This window comes from Rhinopithecus bieti, unplaced genomic scaffold (assembly GCF_001698545.2).
Source record: "Rhinopithecus bieti isolate Rb0 unplaced genomic scaffold, ASM169854v2 scaffold_2272, whole genome shotgun sequence".
Taxonomy (NCBI): domain Eukaryota; kingdom Metazoa; phylum Chordata; class Mammalia; order Primates; family Cercopithecidae; genus Rhinopithecus; species Rhinopithecus bieti.
Genome location: NW_016804163.1, coordinates 7,476,347 through 7,492,772, shown reverse-complemented (window position 1 = coordinate 7,492,772; position 16,426 = coordinate 7,476,347).

Sequence of the window (16,426 nt, the reverse complement as noted above, 5' to 3'; positions counted from 1 at the left end):
CAGAGGTTGCAGTGAGCTGAGATCACGCCATTGCACTCCAGCCTGAGCAACAAGAGCGAAACTTCATCTCAAAAATAATAATAAAACCAATTGCAACATGGGAAATTTACATGAGATATTTCAGTGAGGAAGATATACAGATAGGAAATAAGCACATGAAGAAATATGTCCAATATCATTTGCCATTAGAGAAATACAAATTAAAACCACAAAGGCGGGGTGTTGTGACTTAGGCCTGTAATCCCAGCACTTTGCGAGACCAAGGGAGGTGGATCACCCGAAATCAAGAGTTTGAGATCAGCCTGGCCAACATGGTGAAAACCCGTCTCTACTAAAAGTACAAAAATTAGGTGGGCGTGGTGGCACGTCCTTGTAATCCCAGCCACTCAGAAGGGTGAGGCAGGAGAATCACTTGAACCCAGGAGGCGGAGGTTGCAGTGAGCCGAGATTGCGCCACTGCACTTCATCCTGGGTGACAGAGTGAGACTTTGTCTCAAAAAATATATATAAAATAAAATAAAACCACAATGAAGTATCAGTATATGTTGATAAAAATGGCTAAAACAAAAAACAGTGACAACACCAAAAGTTGGTGAGGATGTGGAGAAACTAGATTACTCATACATTGCTGATGGGAATGTAAAAAATGGCACAGCCTTTCTGAAAAACAGTCTGGCAGTTTGTTGAAAAAAAGAAAAGCAAAAACTGAGCCTGCAACTACTATGTGACCCAGCAATCACATTCCTGGGCATTTATCCCAGAGAAATGAAGACTTATGTTCACACAAAAACATGTATATAAATGTTTATAGCAACTTCATCCAAAATAGTGAAAAACTGGAAGCAATTCAGATGTCCTTCAACAAGTGAATGGTTAAACAAACTGTGGTACATATGTACCGTGGAACTCAACAATACTCAACAGTACCATGCTACTTGACAATAACAAAGAACGGATGGCGGAGTGCAGTGGCTCATGCCTGTAATCCCAGCACTTTGGGAAGCCCAGTCAGGCAGATCACTTGAGTCCAGGAGTTTGAGACCAGCCTAGGCAACATGGCAAAACACCATCTCTACAAAAATACAAAAATTAGCTGGACGTGGTGGCATGTGCCTGTAGTCCCAGCTACTCAGGAGGCTGAGGCACAAGAATAGCTTGAACCTGGGAGTCAGAGGCTTCCGTGAGCCAAGATTGTGCCACTGCACCCCAGCCTGGGCAACAGAGGAAGACCTTGTCTCAGAAGAAAAAAAAAAAAAAAAAAAAAGGGTTATTGATACACCCAGCAACCTGGATGAATTATGCTAAGGGAAAAAAATCAATCCCAAAAAGTTGACAAAAAAGTCAATCCCATATAGTTACATACTATGTGATTCCATTTATATAACATTCTTGAAATGGCAATATCATAAATAAAGAACAGGCTGGGCATGGTGGCTCACACCTGTAATCCCAACACTTTGGGAAGCTGAGGCCGACAGATCACTTGAACTCAGGAGTTCAAGACCAACCTGGGTGACATGGTGAAACACTGTCTGTACCAAAGGTACAAAAAACATAGCTGGGCATGGTGTCCTGCGTCTGTAGTCCTAGCCACTTGGAAGGCTGGAGGTAGAAGAATTGCTTGGGGGTGGGCGGGGGAATGGGAGGTAGAAGTTATGGTGAGCTGAGATTGCACCACTGCACTCCAGCCTGGGTGACAGAGCGAGATTGTCTCCCCCCACCCAAAAAAAAATTTAAAACTAACATCATTTGCCAGGCGTGGTGGCTCACACCTGTAATTCCAGCACTTTGGGAGGCCGAGGTAGATGGATCACCTGAGGGCAGGAGTTCAAGACCAGCCTGACCAACATGGTGAAACTGTGTCTCTACTAAAAGTACAAAATTAGCTGGGTGTGGTGGTGCTTGCCTGTAATCCCAGCTACTTGGGAGGCTGAGGCAGGAGACTGGCTTAAACCCAGGAGGCAGAGGTTGTAGTGAGCCAAGATCGTGCCATTGCAATCCAGCCTGGACGACAAGAGTGAAACTCCATCTCAAACAAAACAAAACAAAACAAAAAAATCTAAAACTAACATCATTTCTAGGGGTTAAGGAGGAAGTGGAACGGGAGGGGAGTAGGTGTATAAAAGGGGAGTATGTGATAATGAGAATGTTCTGTATCTTGACTATATCCATGTCAATACCCTGGTTGTGATATAGTGGTATAATTTTACAAGATGTTACCACTGGGGGAAAGTGGGTTCAGGGGATCTCTGTGTGTTCCTTACAACTACATGTGTATCTACAATTATGTCAAAGTAAAAAGTTTAATAAAAACAAAGAAAATTAAAGTGAAAGACGACAGCAGGAGAGTGGGTGGGTGAGATGCAACAATGCAAGAAGAGGCAGGAGAGATCTTAAGCACGACTGGGACTCAACCCGCCATTTTTGGCTTTGAAAGTGGAGGACGGGGGCCACAAGCCAAGGAATGTAGGTGGCCTCTAGAAAGTGAGAACAGCCCTCAGCTGACAGCCAGCAAGAACATGGGACCTCAGTCCTACACCCACAAGTAATTGAATACTGCCCACATCCTGAATGACCAAGGAAACTAATTCTTCCCAGGCTGGAGTACAGTGGTGCAATCATAGCCCAGGCTGGAGTGCAGTGGTGTGATTACAGCTCACTGCAACCTTGAACTCCTGGTCTCAAGCAATCCTCCCACCTCAGTTTCCTGAGTAGCTGGGAATACAGACATGCAACACTATGTCTGGCTGGCATCCTGATTTTAGCCCAATGAAACCTGTACTGGACTTCTGACTGACGGAACTGTAAGCTAATGCATCTGCATTGGCTTAAGCCACTAACTTTTGGTAATTTGTTACAACGGTATTACAAAACTAATACAAGTTCCTCTTGCCTACTCAGATTCACACATACCAAAAACACCGAATGCATATAACCTAAATTCTGGCCACAACCTACTCACCATCCATGAAAAACCTACAAAATACAAACTCAGAAGTACTATGTTGGGTGACTGACTGGCTCCCAGTCCCTCAGAACCCAGCTGACAATGCAGGTTCTTCTTGATATTTTTATCATCCTGGTGATACTATGTCTTACAGAAAGGATTTTTTTGGTCTCTAAGTATGGCATTATACCCAAATTTTCCTGTATTGGTCAACCTGATGCAGTTCATCAGCAATGTCTTTTTTTCTAAAAGTTCCTCACTCTACCTTCTGTCTTGCGAGCTTTATTTATCAAGATTGATTTTAAATGTGTCAGTGGCTCAGTGAGGTTTTCCCAAGCAATCTAAGAAGAGTATTTTTTCTCTAATCCACATTTTCCACATTTTAATTATAACATTTATCACATTATATTTGAAAGTAGTCACATGACTTATAACTCTTTGAATCAGAAGATTCTTCCATAGTGCCTTGCTGAATTCTGGACACCTAAGTAGGTGTCCAATAATTTATTGTGAAATTGACTGATGATTTGGTCCTCAACAAACTTGGGGTTAAATAAATGCATGAGTTATGACAAAGCAGAAATCTAAGTAACTCCCTTCCCTCCCCTTCCCCTTCCCCTTCCTTCCTTCTGTTAATTCCAGGTCTTTAGATAATAACTCTTTCAACCAGTTGCCAATCAGAAAATCTTGGAATTTGCCTGTGACCTCCCAACTTGCAGTTGTTCCACCTTTCTGGACCAAACCAATGTACGTCTTACATGTATTGACTGATGTCTCATGTCTCCCTAAGATGTATAAACCAAGCTGCAGCCCAACCACCATGGGCACATGTTCTCAGGATCTCCCGGGCCTGTGTCATGGGCCATTGTTCACTCATATTTGGCTCAGTATAAATCTCTTCAAATGTTTTAGAGTTTGACTCTTTTGGTTGACATGAGAAAGTTCAAAGCAGGAAATAAACAATGAGAACCATTAAGTTAATTTCTAATCTCATCTGATAATTAAAAAAAATTTTTTTTATCTTGTTGAAACCATTAAAAAAGATATTTTGGATTACCTTAGAATAGTAATATTGGCATTCTTACTCCTCTTACATTCTTAAAGATGAACAAAATATAAAACATTAAAAACAATTTTTTTTTTGAGACGGAGTCTCCATCTGTCACCCAGGCTGGGGTGTGGCATGATCTCAGCTCACTGTAACCTCTGCCTCCCGTGTTCAAGTGACTCTCCTGCCTCAGCCTCCAGAGTAGCTGGGATTACAAGCATGCACCCCTATGTCTGGCTAATTTTTGTATTTTTAGTAGAAACAGGTTTCACCATGTTGGCCAGGCTGGTCTTGAACTCCTGAACTCAGGGGATCTGCCTGCCTCAGTTTCCCAAAATGCTAGGATTACAGGCGTGAGCCACCCTGCCCAGCCTGAAAGATATATAGTTTCTTTCTTTTCTTTTCTTTTTTTTGAGACAGAGTTTTGCTCTTGTCACCCAGTCTGGAGTGCAATGGCACAATCTTGGCTCACTGCAACCTCTGCCTCCTGGGTTCAAGTGATTCCCCTGCTTCAGCCTCCTGAGTAGCTGGGATCACAGGCACCTGCCACCATGCCTGGCTAATTTTGTGTTTTAGTAGACATGGGGTTTTCACCATGTTGGCCAGGCTGGTCTCGAACTCCTGACCTCAGGTGATCTGCCTGCCTCGGCCTTCTAAATGCTGGGATTACAGGTGTGATCCACAGTGCTCGACCTGAAAGCTAAGTAATTTATTTTGAAAGGAACTGGCACAATCCTGATACAAAGATACTATGAGGGAAAAAAAGGGGGAAGAGCAGTGAAGAGCAGAAATACTCAATAGATCTACACTCAGGGAAAAAGACAAAACAAAACAAAACATCTTTTATTTGGATACTTACATATTTCACCAGGATTTAAAACACTTGGTGAAGCAGTTATTTTATGAAGGAAGACTACAAATGCAAGGACTCAGGGAAGAATGAGGAAACAATAAGAGGAGATAAAAGTTACACTGGCAGAAATCAGGAAAGAAGTAAAAGTGAAAATCATCATAGAAATGAAAACGAGGCCGGGCGCGGTGGCTCACGCCTGTCATCCCAGCGCTTTGGGAGGCCGAGACGGGCGGATCACGAGGTCAGGAGATCGAGACCATCCTGGCTAACACGGTGAAACCCCGTCTCTACTAAAATACAAAACATTATCTGGGCGCGGTGGCGGGCGCCTGCAGTCCCAGCTACTCGGGAGGCTGAGGCAGGAGAATGGCATGAACCCGGGAGGCAGAGCTTGCAGTGAGCCTAGACAGCGCCACTGCACTCCAGCCTGGGCGACAGAGGGAGACTCCGTCTTAAAAAGAAAAAAAAAAAGAAAAAGAAAAGAAATGAAAGTGAACGCAGTAGGAGAATAGAGTGAAAAATATAGTAAGGAATAGAAAGGAGAGAATGAGTAAAGCAAGCAAAATGAAATGAAAACAAAGAATTTAAAAGACAGAAAAAAGATAGGAAAACAAAGGATTTGAGTCAACATATGTATAACAGGAATGCCTGAAGAAAAAAACAAGACATGAGAAATATTTTTTAAAATTTCAAATACAGTTTCCTAAAATACTAAGGCATTTGAACATTTATATGTGTGTGTACACACACACACACACACACACACATATACGATATATTACACCAGGGAAAACTGACTGAAAATAATCAACATTGAGTCATTCTCTAGTAAGTACTGGATTTTAAAAGAATGAAGACTTTGGTCAATTAGACAAAATCATCAGGTCACTTGTTTTAAAAAGAGATCAGGCTAGTTTCAGGTTTCTCCAGAGTGACATTCAACATGACAGAACAACGCAACATCTATCAGATCCTCAGGCAAAGAATGTTGTGTCAAGGTTGCATGTTCACCGAATCCATATTCCACCCATAAAAGCTACAAATAATTTTGAACATATAATAACCAAGGAAATATTTTTTCCCTAAGCAGTTCTTGAGGAGATTATTAAGACTACAGGATGACTCAGCCAGCCAATAGCTGACTGGGAAAAGCATAGTAAAAGAACAGTCTTATGAAAATTGAATCTATTTAACAGTACACCAAAGCCTAAAGCAAATGTGAGATGTAGGGTAAAGAATAATATGTGTGTACATGTTATATGCAAAAATAATACAAGGGACAAATTTTGGGAGAGGAAGGAGAAAAACATGAAAGATGTGTGGGAAGCATTATTGAAGATTGGTTAGTCATGATTTTTTTTTTTTTTTTTTTTTTTTTGAGAAGAGTCTCGCTCTGTCACCCAGGCTGTTAGTGCAGTGGCCAGATCTCAGCTCACTGCAAACTCCGGCCTCTCCGGGTTTACGCCATTCTCCTCTGCTCAGCCCCGAGTAGCTGGGACTACAGGTGCCCGCCACCTCGCCCGGCTAGTTTTTTGTATTTTTTATGTAGAGACGGGGTTCACCGTGTTAGCCAGGATGGGTCTCGACTTCCGACCTCGTGATCCTGCCCGCCCTCGCCTTTTTTTTTTTTTTTTTTTTTTTTGAGACAAGAGAGTCTTGCTCTGTTGCCCTGGCTGAGTGCTGGGCACGACCCTCCCCGCTCACTGCAACCTCCACCTCCTGGGTTCAAGTGATTCTCATGCCTTAGCCTCCCGAGTAGCTGGGATTACAGGCTCCTGCCACCTCACTTGGCTAATTTTTGTGTTTTTAGTAGAGACGGGGTTTCACCATGTTGGCCGGGATGGTCTCAAACTCCTGACCTCAAGTGATCCACCCACCTCAGCCTCCCAAAGTGCTGGGATTACAGGCATGAGCCACCGCGCCTGACAGTTAGTCAAAGATTCTGTCACTAGATATTTTTTAAACTCCAGAAATGATTCTTGATCCTTCAGTGTTCTTTATTTATTTAGACATGTTTGCTTCATGTAGGTGTTTTGGTGCATGCGTGAGTTTTTTTTCTGAACAATTTCAAAGTAATTTATAGACATCATGGCACTGCCTCAGCATCCCTCTATGAGCATACTTAAGCATATGTCTTCTAAAGTGAAGGGTACAATGCATGCCCCCCAATGCCCCCCAATTTTCTTTTTTTTTTTTTTTTTTTAGAGATGGGATTTCACCATGTTGGGCAGCAGACTGGTCTTGAATTCCTAGCCTCAAGTGATCCACCTGCCCTCACCACTCAAAATGCTGGGATTGCAAGCGTGAGCCACTACGTCCAGCCCAAATTGTCTTCTATAGCTTTTTTTCCCCCAAACTAGGATCTAAGCAAGGTTCACATATTACATTGAGTTATACATCTCCAGCTTTTTTAAATCTAGAAGAATAGAAGAATCTTCCAACCTTTTTAGAAAAATGACATTAACTTTTTTGAAGAGACTGGGTCAGTTGTCTTGTAGAAGACCCTGCATTCTCTCCTGACTGATTTCTTGTGGTGCTATCTCTCTCTCCAGTGAATTTTCTGTAACCTGGCATTAGGTCTACAGTTTCAGACTACACATTTTTTAATAAGAATACTTCATAAGTGGTTTTCATGTTGCATCCTACCAGGTGGCACATGATGTCAGGTTGCCATTGTTAATGATGCTCAATTTGATTTCCTTGGCAAGGTGGTGACAGCCATGGTTCTCCATTGTAAAGCCAGTGTTCCCCTTGGCAGTGAGCAAGTAATCTGAGAGGACACTTCTGAATGTTGGTGTGTCATCACCAACAGTTCCTCCCTTTTCTATCCGCATATGCTAGTCCTCCCATGAAGAAGTAGAATTTATTTTTCATGCCGTGAATCTTGACTGGTCTTCTAATTTGTTTATTTCTTGGTCTGGGCCTTAAAAGGCATTGAAGCTTCCGGGATTGGGAGTAACCTGCCATGGAAAGAAACTCAGGCTGGACTACTGCCTGAAGAGATCACATGAAAGAGAACAGTCCAGCCAGCCCAACTTGAGGCACAAGACATGTGATGGAGCCATCCTGGATTCCTCATCCCAGCCAACACCATGTGGAGCAGAGGTAAGCCCTCTCCATGGAGTTCTGCCTGAATTGCAGACTTGTGAAAAATAATAAATGGCCATTTTAAGCCATTAAGATTTTGAGTGGTTTATTATACACTCATAGACCATGTAAACATCATCTCACTCAATAGTTTTAGCATCCATCAATGATCTTTGCCTGAATCTTTTCACTGGGCTTGGCAAAGGGTATTTTAAATTCTGCTCTTCACTTCACCTTTATTAGCTAGCATTCTTCTGGAGAGAGAGAGAGAGAACTTTCCCTCATCATCTAGGTATCAACTCCTATTCCCCCTAAAGAGGAAGAGCAAATGTTCAATGTCTCCCATAAATCCTAGCTTTCAGACTAAGAAGTTGTGTGATATTCACCACCAGTGGCGGCAAATGAGGCTTTCCCCCTTCCCTTTTTCCCCTGGTCTTTAGCTGTTCCTCTTCAGTGGCTGCGTGGTGCGCTTTGCACATCTGTCCTTGATCTCAGAGTGTTGCACTACAATCATTGATTCACTTGACTATCCTTTTAACTGGACTGTAAGTTTCTTGAGGGCAGGGACATTATAGGCTCAAGGCCAGTATACATAAAGTTCTGACATCTAGATAGATGGTACTAGATTTCTACCATACTTCTTTTAGTTTTTTTTTTGTTTTGGACATATATTTTACATAGCTTAGATAATACGTACAATTTTTTTAATCCTGCAATTCTTTTTTTCTTAGAAGTGATCTTGATACTTTAGTTTTTATTTTATTTTTATTTATTTTTATTTTTTGAGATGGGGCCTTACCCTGTCACCCAGGCTAGAGTGCAATGGCACCATCTTGGCTCACTGCAGCCTCCGCCTTCTGGGTTCTAGCAATTTTCCTGCCTCAGCCTCCTGAGTAGCTGGGATTACAGGTGCCTGCCACCACACCTGGCTAATTTTTTTGTATCTTTAGTAGAGATAGAGTTTCACCATATTGGTCAGGCTGATCTCGAACTCCTGACCTCGTGATCCACCTGCCTCAGCCTCTCAAAGTGTTGGGATTATAGGCGTGAGCCACCGTGACGGCCATTTTATTTTTTAATCAAAAGAATAGCTGTGTGTAGACATAAAAGTAACAGTACAGTGGGCTAAGAGGCAGCTTCACAGTTCCCTACCCTCAAACTCCCCTCAGCCCTGATTCCACTCCCCAGGGGCAATCACTTCCAGTCTTTTTTTAGGTTTCGTTCCTGTGGATGATTTTATTTTGCAAAAATGGCCACAACAACATTCTGCCAACTCAAACACTCTTCTTAAAATGTCACTTTGACATGCCTCCCAGGGATGGGGAGGATCCATGTCCCCTCCCTTCAAAATTGGGTGGGCTTCTGTGAATATTGTGATCCATGGAATATGGCAGGAGAGACACTACGTGACTTTCGAGGCTAGGTTGCTAAAGGTGGTACAGCTTCCATTTTGGTCCCTGGAATACTTGCTCGTGAAGTTGCAGTCACCAGTCACCATGTCAGCAGTCAGACTGCCCTGCGGCAGCCATGCTGTGTGGAAGCCCAAACATCCTATACAGAGCGGCCACTTGGAGCAACCCCAAACCTCCATGAAGAGGGCTATCCAGCCAGCGCCCGGATGCCTCAGCTGTCCAGCAACTGTGGGACTGCACCTGTGCAGAGCTCTCCTAGGCAGAAGCTCCTGGCCAAGCCCTTCCTGAATTCCTGACCCACAGGAACCAAGAGAAAATAATTGAAACTATGAAGTCTGGGGATGACTTCTAAAGCAGCAATTCCAAACAAACGATTTTTTTTGAGTTACCTCCATGTCTGCTTATTGTACTACATCTCAATTTACTGACCTTGTACATGATTGCTTCCTACTTTGAGAGATGAGACTTTAGCTCACTTGCATTAACCCCTCACTTGCCCCTTCCAATTTTTTTTCATAGTTTAGAATTTTATCACCTACCTTTGAAACTGTTTTTAAACCTCCATTTCTTGCTCCACCAACTTTTGGAATCTCATATTACTATCCATTTGTAAGATTAATTTAATTTTATTTATTTATTTATGTATTTTGAGAAGGAGTCTCATTCTGTCACCCAGGGTGGAGTGCAGTGGTGTGATCTCAGCTCACTGCAGCCTCTGCCTCCCGGGTTCAAGCGATTCTCCTGTCTCAGCCTCCTGGGTAGCTGGGACTACAGGCAAGTGCCACAACACCCATGTAATTTTTGTATTTTTAGTAGAGACGGGGTTTCACCATGTTGGCCAGGATGGTCTCGATCTCCTGACCTTGTGATCCACCTGCCTTGGCCTCCCAAAATGCTGGGATTACAGGCGTGAGCCACCGTGCCTGGTCTGTAAGATTAAGTTTATATAATGTCTATTCTTTCTTCTACATCTATTTCAATTCTCAACTTACCTTAGATATATCTTCATTATCTGTGAAATACCAGGCCAATGGAAGAACATGTAAAGTATGTATTCACTGTTATTCTCTAAAATTCATTTATTTTCTAAACTGTCCATCCTGCAGAGTTAAACGGGCCCCTGGTAGATAAGACCATACCTGCACTTTTCATGTTCTGGATGGTGGCAGTATTTCTGTGATTCCCTCTAGTGTTGTAACAGTTGTTTATTATTTACTGTTTCTGTAAGAGGGAAAAGTTCCAGGGGGTTCTCCTTGACCCTTTTTTTACATTAACCTTCACCCCACGTGTAAGAGAACCGCTCTGGTGACTGACCATTCCCAGAGATATTCATTCAGCTTAACCAATGCACACTTTGGTTAAAACACCACCTCATTTATCACTGAACCCCCGTAATTACCCTCTTGACCAGTGGACCATGTGACTTTCTGATTCCCCAGTTAAGATTATTAGCTCAGAGCCAGTGTCCCACAGTCCTCCAAAGTCTTCATATTTCTGTTTCACTATTTCCTAGCAGCTTTGGCAAGTAGCCTCCCACCCCTTCGGGGAAGGCCAAAAGGAAGGTACTTGTAGTATAATTGCAGGATCCTTCCTCAACAATACCGAGCCTATGCTTATTTCAAGTGGTGCAAAATCAATGCTGTGCTTCATGCTTTGCCTATCATGATGGTTCTAGTCAGGTATCCACCAGACTTGGGAGGTTTTGGTTAGGCTAATGAAGTAGCTCCTTAGTCAGCTGAATAGGCGTTTGTTTTTGTTGCAGGGATCCCACCGCCAATGAATTGTTGCTTAAGACTGTGGGAAAGACCTTTGTGATGATCACACTAGCCTAACATGGTACCAAAGTCCACTTGGCTTGTGCTAGCCTGCTGCCACTACTTGGCTTCTGCAACCCAAGTGGATTGCTTTGCGGCCCCAGTGCAATCGGAGGACAAGGAAAGCACGTTAGAAAGCATTTCTTCGGCCCGGCGCGGTGGCTCACACCTGTAATCCTAGCACTTCGCGAGGCCGAGGCGGGTGGATCACTTACAGCCTGGCCAACATGGTGAAACCCTGTCTCTACTAAAAATACCAAAAAATTAGCTGGGTGTGGTGGCGGGAGCCTGTAATCCCAGCTACTCGGGAGGCTGAGGCAGAAGACTAGCATGAACCCAGGAGGTGGAGGTTGCAATGAGCTGAGATGGCACCACTGCACTCCAGCCTGGGGGGTGAGAGCGAGACTTCATCTCAAAAAATAAAATAAAAAGTAAGAAAGCGTTCTTGCCACCTACCAAAGCTTTGATTAAGGAACCAGATTCTAGTTCTCTAGGAACACTGTGGCTTTGTGGATAGGTCTTACGGGGTAAATCCACTAAAGCTTTTTTATTTTCTAAAGTTGTTAGATTTTTTCTTTTACATTATATGTTAATGGAGTTCAGAGAGGGGCCACCGCCAAGTTCAGTTTCTTCAAGCAGTCAGGCAAACAATGAAAGTCCCTCTCAGTGACTCAAACCAAAAACTGAATACAGAATTTCTGTTGACTGAACTCATAGTGATAAATCCAATCATATCTGAAACTTGATTCCTCTGCTTTTTGATCATCAGCATAACCCACTGTCACATATGCTCCAGATGCTGATACTCAGAATCCTCCAAATTTTCACAAATATACACATTCTAATGCTACAGGGCCTGGTGTTTTCCTACTAAATTTTCTTCCTTTCACATACAAAACGTGGTGAATCTGTGAATTCAACTGATTGCCAGCCACCTGCAGGATCAAATATTGAGTTTGGCCTTTGATTACTTAGGCACTGTGGCTGTAAGAAATGTTTATTTTAGGACAGTCACAGAAGATCCCTGGTTTTCCTTCTCTGCCCTGACAGCTGTTTGAAGTTCTCATGCTCTTTATTTTGTTCTACAGCAGCTGCAAAGTGGCTCTCCAATATCTTGTCCTCACTGGGCACTTCATTCCGTGTGACCATAGGCAATAATGTAGTCAGCTGTCTCACTAGGAGCTACCAGAGTCCCATCCAGTTAGATGCTGGTGATGCTGCTATGATCCTGTTTTAAATGTCTTGCCATCTCTGTGTTACTTGCTCAAGATTGAAGGAACTGAGTGGCAGTACCTGATATGCCAAGGTTACATAAAGGGCCCAGCTACTAGTTACCAAGTGATGAAGAAAAATAGGATCTCCCCACTTTGGCTCCTGTGTTGGGAGGCCAGAAGGCAGTTAGATGAACAGCACCTCTCCAGAGTACATCTGTTTGATGACTGACTGTCCTGTTCTCTTTTTAAAACATCTCCTGTTATTTCATAGGGTTCTAGAAGGGGAGGAGTCCTAATTCCTGTGATTTGCTGTCAACCAAATTCTTCCTTAAAACTTTTTTTTTTTTTTTTTTTTTTTTTTTTTTTTTTTGAGATGGAGTCTCGCCCTGTCGCCCAGGCTGTAGTGCAATGGCGCGCGATCTCAGCTCACTGCAACCTCTGCCTCCTGGGTTCAGATGATTCTGCTTCAGCCTCCCGAGTAGCTGGGATTACAGGCACTGGCCACCACGCCCAGCTATCTTTTGTATTTTTATTAGAGATGGGGTTTCACCATATTGGCCAGGTTGGTCTCGAACTCCTGACCTCAGATGATCTGCCCACCTCGGCCTCCCAAAGTGCTGGGATTATAGGCCTGAGCCACTCACTGCGCCCAGCCCCTTAAAACTTCTTAATTTTGAGAAATTAAAATAAAGATAAAATACAAAGAAAAGAATGAAAGTGTCCATATTTCTATTCACCAGGATTTACAGTCACTGTTAATTTCTTGAGGTGTTTTAGTCCTAATTTTCTTTTTAGAATAACACTGGGGGTGGGGGGCAGAAATTATACATGCTGACTGTACAAATTTAGAAAGAATACAAAGTAAGTTTCACTCACTCAACAAATATTTGTTGAACACCCATCAGGCACCAGCACTCTTCTAGACACTGGAGATACAGCAGAGAACAAAACAGACAAGAAACTCTGATTTCATAGCATACATGTTAGTGGAAGAAATCACATAAGGAAAATAGTAAATTATATAGTAGGTTAGATGACAAGCACTATGGGGAAAAATACAGCCAGGGATGGGGATAAGGAGCATCAGGAGGGTTTGCCATTTTCAGTAGGATGGCCAAGGATGGTGTCACTGAAAAAGAGACATCGGAATAGACCTGAAGGAGATACGAGAGGTAGAGTTAAAAAAAAAAAAAAAAAAAAATCAATCTAATAACATCATGAGCATTATGTGGAAGTCATTCCAGATGTCTATGTGAACATGCAGATTTCTGGATGATTATGGATGGATGGACAGAAAAATATACTTAGGAGACACTATCATAAAAACAATTCAAACTAGAAAAGATTTTAAATAATCAGTAAATTATTTAGTACCTATTTCTGGATATCTACGTATCTGGATATAAATGTACAGCATAAAGCATGAGTTTTCACACACACACACATACACCTTTGTATCAACCACCCAGATCCGGATTTGGAATTGCATTAAATCTATAAATTGATTTGGTTAAACTGACTTTGTTTTTTGTAAGGTATCCATCTCATAAACAGGGTCCACCCCTCCTCTTATTTAGGTCTTCCCTAGTGTCTTTTGGTAATGTTCCATAGTTTTCTACGTGGCAGTCTTGTCAATCTCTGAGTAGATTAATTTTGAGGCATTTGATGCTGATATTATTGTAATTAGTATTTTCTTTCTTTCTTTCTTTCTTTTTTTTTGAGACGAAGTCTCGCTCTGTCGCCCAGGCTGGAGTGCAGTGGCGCGATCTCGGCTCACTGCAAGCTCCACCTCCCGGGTTTACGCCATTCTCCTGCCTCAGCCTCCCAAGTAGCTGGGACTACAGGCGCCTGCCACCTCGCCCGGCTAGTTTTTTGTATTTTTTTTAGTAGAGACGGGGTTTCACCGTGTTCGCCAGGATGGTCTCGATCTCCTGACCTCGTGATCCGCCCATCTCGGCCTCCCAAAGTGCTGGGATCACAGGCTTGAGCCCCCGCGCCCGGGGTTTTTTTTTTTTTTTTTTTTGAGACACAGTCTCATTCCCTCACCCAGGCTGGAGTGCAGTGGTGCGATAATAGCTCACTGCAGCCTCGAACTCCTGGGCTCAAGTGATCCTCCCACTTCAATTCCCCAATAGTTGGGACTATAGGCACATACTACTCTCATAATTTCAATTTCTAATTGTTGCTAAGATAAATAATTTTTATTGACTTTGTATCCTGCAACCTTGTTAAATTATTTCTATGTTTATATCAATTTTCTACAATCATGTCATCTGTGAATGACAATTTTGTTTCTTCTTTTAATCTGTAAGCCTTTCATTTCTTTTGGTTGCACTGGCTAGAATCTGTACAAAGTTGAGAAAAAGTGGTGATAGATAACTTTGCCTTTTCCTGATCTCTGGGGAATAAACTTTTCAAAATTTCACAATTAAATACGTTGGCTATAGGGTTTTTTCCTAGATCTTCTTCTGTTAAGAAGTTCCCTTCTATTCCTAGTTTGTGCAGTTCAGAAAAAAAGCAAGTGCTGAATTGTATTGCTTTTTATGCATCTACAAAGAACTTGTCTCCTTTATTTCTGTAAATGCAGTAAATAGTATTAATCTTCCTATTTTAAGTTACAGGCAGTCCTTGTTTTTTACAGCTAACTGAACTCTTGCTGATTTCTATGGTATAAATATTCCCATTACAGCAGACTCTAAATTTCTAGTATGAGGTCACTGAACTCGCAGCTGGGAAAGAGGTACTATCGGTTTTGGTGAGCCAGGGTGAGCTAGTTTGAACACATTTTTGATTTTGGAGTTCTCAATCACCGAGACAGAAATTTATCATAACTTCACTAGACAAGTAAGAACAAAGTCACTTTATAAACTTATCTATTTTATAAGTCTCTCACATAATCCACGAGGTAGATCAAAATTAAAACATAACTCCTGTTTTTTTTTTTTTCCCCCAATGCTAAGTACCTAATAGCACCCAGCAATATATTAATTGCTAGGGAAAATGTAACTCTCAGAACTTACAATCTAAATGATCTAAACATGGTCAATAGAACATGCTTCAAACAGAGAAAAATCTCAACACAGCAGCAGCAATTTAACTGCTAATTCTTTAGCAGTTAGCAAAACTAGGATGGGGATAGTTTAGGCGGTCTTCCTACAAGAGGCTACATGGTTCATCATTAGGTTTTAATGGAAATACGTGGAATAGCCAAAAAAAAAAAAAAAAAAAAAAAAAAGATACCATATTAGAATAAGAGAAGGATACAAATGAAGGGATGCAAGTAGGAAAGAAAAGGGCACCTGTGAAAACTCACAAACTTAAGATAACATCAGTGTCAACAACAGGCACTGTGTTGCTTCATTTGCAAGACACTGCCCCATCAGGTAGATATGCCTCTTTCTCATGGAAGTGGCTAAATGGTGCTTCTGTGGCACTAATCACGTACACCCATTCTGTCTTTCTGCATGTAGTCCACAGCAGACTCAGAAGTCAATTCTCTATTGACATGTTTTATAATTATAGAGTCCTTCTAGATTTCTCAAGGTGAGACAAAATGCTTTCAAATATCCAGGGTGTAGATCATAGAGATGCTTAACAACTATGATCTACTTGCTGGCTCAGAAAACGTCTACCTCAACTTCGTAATTACTGGTCAAGAGCCAGAAAAATAGAACATGCCCATTCGGGTTCCTTTGAGTATCTGTCCATAAAGAACACACAGCAGTACTGTATAATTCTGAGGCAGATAAACAGGTAAGATGTATAAATTACCTTATCCACAAAGAATTCAGTGTTAGTCTACTAAGTTAGTTCTCAACCCTTGCATAAAAGTCGTTGAAAAACAGAATTTTCATGTATACATTAATAATTTTAATGATTTCTTTGTATCTAACCAATTTAGGTAATATTTTCTTTTACACAGATGGTCCCAAAATAAAGAATACACAGAATACAGTCAATGAGTTTTACCAATTTACTTCACATAAGAGCATCATTCAGGCCTTTTCCATTTAATAACAAAAACAACTGTACAGAAAACCCAAAGGCAACC